Below are 5,000 nucleotides of genomic sequence, written 5' to 3'. Positions count from 1 at the left end.
GGTAGCGTGCACAGCCGGCTGGCGGTGTGGCGTGCGACACCTCGTACAACGACCTCAGAGCAGGCGAGACTACCCGCTGAATTTAAGCATATTACTAAGCGGAGGAAAAGAAACTAACAAGGATTCCCCCAGTAGCGGCGAGCGAACAGGGAAGAGTCCAGCACCGAACCCCGCAGGCTGCCGCCTGTCGTGGCATGTGGTGTTTGGGAGGGTCCACTACCCCGACGCCTCGCGCCGAGCCCAAGTCCAACTTGAATGAGGCCACGGCCCGTAGAGGGTGCCAGGCCCGTAGCGGCCGGTGCGAGCGTCGGCGGGACCTCTCCTTCGAGTCGGGTTGCTTGAGAGTGCAGCTCCAAGTGGGTGGTAAACTCCATCTGAGACTAAATATGACCACGAGACCGATAGCGAACAAGTACCGTGAGGGAAAGTTGAAAAGAACTTTGAAGAGAGAGTTCAAAAGTACGTGAAACCGTTCTGGGGTAAACGTGAGAAGTCCGAAAGGTCGAACGGGTGAGATTCACGCCCATCCGGCCACTGGCCTCCGCCCTCGGCAGATGGGGCCGGCCGCCCGCGCGGAGCAATCCGCGGCGGGGTCGTGTCCGGTTGCCTTTCCACTCGCCGCGGGGTGGGGCCGTTCCGGTGTGCGGTGGGCCGCACTTCTCCCCTAGTAGGACGTCGCGACCCGCTGGGTGCCGGCCTACGGCCCGGGTGCGCAGCCTGTCCTTCCGCGGGCCTCGGTTCGCGTCTGTTGGGCAGAGCCCCGGTGTCCTGGCTGGCTGCCCGGCGGTATATCTGGAGGAGTCGATTCGCCCCTTTGGGCGCTCGGGCTCCCGGCAAGCGCGCGCGGTTCTTCCCGGATGACGGACCTACCTGGCCCGGCCCCGGACCCGCGCCGCTGTTGGCTCGGGATGCTCTCGGGCGGAATAATCGCTCCCGTCAGCGGCGCTTCAGCTTTGGACAATTTCACGACCCGTCTTGAAACACGGACCAAGGAGTCTAACATGTGCGCGAGTCATTGGGCTGTACGAAACCTAAAGGCGTAATGAAAGTGAAGGTCTCGCCTTGCGCGGGCCGAGGGAGGATGGGGCTTCCCCGCCCTTCACGGGGCGGCGGCCTCCGCACTCCCGGGGCGTCTCGTCCTCATTGCGAGGTGAGGCGCACCTAGAGCGTACACGTTGGGACCCGAAAGATGGTGAACTATGCCTGGCCAGGACGAAGTCAGGGGAAACCCTGATGGAGGTCCGTAGCGATTCTGACGTGCAAATCGATCGTCGGAGCTGGGTATAGGGGCGAAAGACTAATCGAACCATCTAGTAGCTGGTTCCCTCCGAAGTTTCCCTCAGGATAGCTGGTGCTCGTACGAGTCTCATCCGGTAAAGCGAATGATTAGAGGCCTTGGGGCCGAAACGACCTCAACCTATTCTCAAACTTTAAATGGGTGAGATCTCCGGCTTGCTTGATATGCTGAAGCCGCGAGCAAACGACTCGGATCGGAGTGCCAAGTGGGCCACTTTTGGTAAGCAGAACTGGCGCTGTGGGATGAACCAAACGCCGAGTTAAGGCGCCCGAATCGACGCTCATGGGAAACCATGAAAGGCGTTGGTTGCTTAAGACAGCAGGACGGTGGCCATGGAAGTCGGAATCCGCTAAGGAGTGTGTAACAACTCACCTGCCGAAGCAACTAGCCCTGAAAATGGATGGCGCTGAAGCGTCGTGCCTATACTCGGCCGTCAGTCTGGCAGTCATGGCCGGTCCTTGCGGCCGGCCGCGAAGCCCTGACGAGTAGGAGGGTCGCGGCGGTGGGCGCAGAAGGGTCTGGGCGTGAGCCTGCCTGGAGCCGCCGTCGGTGCAGATCTTGGTGGTAGTAGCAAATACTCCAGCGAGGCCCTGGAGGGCTGACGCGGAGAAGGGTTTCGTGTGAACAGCCGTTGCACACGAGTCAGTCGATCCTAAGCCCTAGGAGAAATCCGATGTTGATGGGGGCCGTCATAGCATGATGCACTTTGTGCTGGCCCCCGTTGGGCGAAAGGGAATCCGGTTCCTATTCCGGAACCCGGCAGCGGAACCGATACAAGTCGGGCCCCTCTTTTAGAGATGCTCGTCGGGGTAACCCAAAAGGACCCGGAGACGCCGTCGGGAGATCGGGGAAGAGTTTTCTTTTCTGCATGAGCGTTCGAGTTCCCTGGAATCCTCTAGCAGGGAGATAGGGTTTGGAACGCGAAGAGCACCGCAGTTGCGGCGGTGTCCCGATCTTCCCCTCGGACCTTGAAAATCCGGGAGAGGGCCACGTGGAGGTGTCGCGCCGGTTCGTACCCATATCCGCAGCAGGTCTCCAAGGTGAAGAGCCTCTAGTCGATAGAATAATGTAGGTAAGGGAAGTCGGCAAATTGGATCCGTAACTTCGGGATAAGGATTGGCTCTGAGGATCGGGGCGTGTCGGGCTTGGTCGGGAAGTGGGTCAGCGCTAACGTGCCGGGCCTGGGCGAGGTGAGTGCCGTAGGGGTGCCGGTAAGTGCGGGCGTTTAGCGCGGGCGTGGTCTGCTCTCGCCGTTGGTTGGCCTCGTGCTGGCCGGCGGTGCAGGATGCGCGCGCCTGCGCGGCGTTCGCGCCCCGGTGCTTCAACCTGCGTGCAGGATCCGAGCTCGGTCCCGTGCCTTGGCCTCCCACGGATCTTCCTTGCTGCGAGGCCGCGTCCGCCTTAGCGTGCTCCTCCGGGGGCGCGCGGGTGCGCGGATTCTCTTCGGCCGCCATTCAACGATCAACTCAGAACTGGCACGGACTGGGGGAATCCGACTGTCTAATTAAAACAAAGCATTGCGATGGCCCTAGCGGGTGTTGACGCAATGTGATTTCTGCCCAGTGCTCTGAATGTCAACGTGAAGAAATTCAAGCAAGCGCGGGTAAACGGCGGGAGTAACTATGACTCTCTTAAGGTGGCCAAGTGGCGGCGGTGTGGCTGCATCCGGACTTGGCTTCTCGAAGTGCGGTCTTGATGTAGTCGTGCTGCTGCTGCGAGGTGCCTTCCTTGGGTTATAGTTACAGGGAGAGTGATGCGCAATACATGGGCCTAGCCCTCTTAGCCTCTCCTCTCCTGCGGTCTTCTCCCCTTCTCGTGGGCCCGCTGATTTCGCAGAGTGGAAGACCGCACCAGGGGCTTGGGGGGGTTACCAGCCCCCCCTCGCACTATCCCTTTTTTAGTTGGGGGCAGTAAGCAGAGAATAAGTGGTGGCCCTTCCGCTGAAGGTGCCACCCCAACTCCCCCAGCACCTAGCCGGCCAACCGGCCGTGCCGAAAATCTTGTAACTTTTGCAGCTATGTATACCTGTAGTGAGTGCCACCGCAGCTTTACAACCAAGAACGGTCTCGGGGTCCATCGCCGCCGCCAACATCTTGCGGCCGCCAACGCGGAGATCGTCACGGAGAGGCATCGCGCGAGGTGGACGGAGGAAGAAGTCCTGTCGCTCGCCAAGGCAGAGGCCGAACTGTTCCTCGAGAGGGACGCCCGGTTCTTCTTTGTAAATCAAGAGCTCATCAGGATGTTCCCCGACCGAACGCTTGAGGCAATCAAGTGCCGACGGCGGCAAGCTGCCCACAAGCAGCTTGTCCGCCAATTCATGGAGGCGCTTGAGATCGGTCGGGGGGAAGAGCCGGCGTCCCGCCGGGGAGCGGCGAGCCCGCTGCCTGACGCGGGCGAGGCCGCTGCGCCGCCCGTCGACGCAGCCGAGGACTTCGCGGCCGACACCACCAGGCCGCCGCCGGAGGGGCCGACTGACGCCGCCATCTGGGAGCATCTGGCGGGGCTACCCGCTTCCGCCCAGCGTTTCTCTGCCCTGGATCGTGTCATCGGTCTGGGGCGGGGCACGCCGCCCGATGTCATCCTGGGCATGCTCCCGGATGCCCTTGCGTCGGTCGGGTCCAGAGGGGAGAGATCGATCACCAGGACACAGCGGCCGCGCCAACCATCGAAGCGGCCGCCTGCCGCGCCGCCGACGCAGAAGCGCAAGCGGCGCCGCTGGGAGTACGCGAGAACGCAGGATGCCTTCCGACGGTCGCGTGCGCGTTGCGTGCGCGGCCTCTTGGATGGCACCCTGCTCCAGCCGCCACCTGCCATCCCTGGTCTGCTGGACTTCTGGGCGGACCTCTTCACCAAGAAGCCCATCTCCACCGCGGGCTTCATTCGTGACCGCCTCCTCCCGCACTCAGAGCCTGTCGCTCTCGAGTGCATATGGGGGCCGGTCACACATGAGGAGGTCGCCGCTGCGTTGCCGCCCAGGGGATCAGCAGCCGGGCCGGACGGCCTTACCCCAGCGGAGTTGCGGCGTCTGCCGCACGAAGTCCTGGTGAAAGTGATGAATCTCTTCCTTCTGGCCCGCGCCCTTCCGGAACGCCTGCTTCGCGCGCGGACGTCCCTTCTCCCGAAAACGGCTGCACCAACATCCCCCGCTGACTTTCGCCCCATTACGGTCTGCTCGGTGTTGGCGCGGACCTTTCACAAGGTTCTCGCGTCACGCCTGATGCGCGCTTGTGCTGTGGACGAACGTCAGCGGGCATTCATCCCTCGGGATGGGATGTTGGAAAATACCTTCATCTTGGACACTGCTCTCACCGACGCAGTTCGCTCCTGCCGCTCTGTCTTTGTGGCATCGATCGACGTATCTAAGGCATTCGATTCGGTAGATCATGCTGCCCTTCGCCCCGTGCTGAAGGCGCATGGCCTGCCGGATTGCTTTGTCGAGTATGTCGAGCGGTGCTACGAGGGCAGCACGACAGTGATAGCGGACGGCGCCGGCGTGGGCGTGTCTGTGCAGCCAGCACGGGGCGTTCGCCAGGGCGATCCCCTCTCCCCCCTCCTGTTCAACTTTGCGGTGGACTACGTTTTAGGCCAACTGCCCTCCCACATCGGAGCTCGGATCCTCGGTCGCAGAGTCAACGCTGCGGCCTTTGCAGATGACGTCTTGCTGTTTGCAGCGACCCCGAGGGGCTTGCAGTCCCTCATCGAC

General features: G+C 62.2%; 1 pseudogene; it reads left to right on the top strand.

Annotated features, from left to right (window-relative positions):
• The first annotated feature begins 49 nt into the window (after positions 1-49).
• The window catches only part of LOC126431792 (large subunit ribosomal RNA), a 7,958-nt pseudogene continuing 3,007 nt past the window's right edge, over positions 50-5,000 (top strand).

Source organism: Schistocerca serialis, unplaced genomic scaffold (assembly GCF_023864345.2).
Source record: "Schistocerca serialis cubense isolate TAMUIC-IGC-003099 unplaced genomic scaffold, iqSchSeri2.2 HiC_scaffold_1111, whole genome shotgun sequence".
Taxonomy (NCBI): domain Eukaryota; kingdom Metazoa; phylum Arthropoda; class Insecta; order Orthoptera; family Acrididae; genus Schistocerca; species Schistocerca serialis.
The sequence above is the reverse complement of the archived record's forward strand: the minus strand, read 5'-3'. Positions and strand labels throughout refer to the sequence as shown.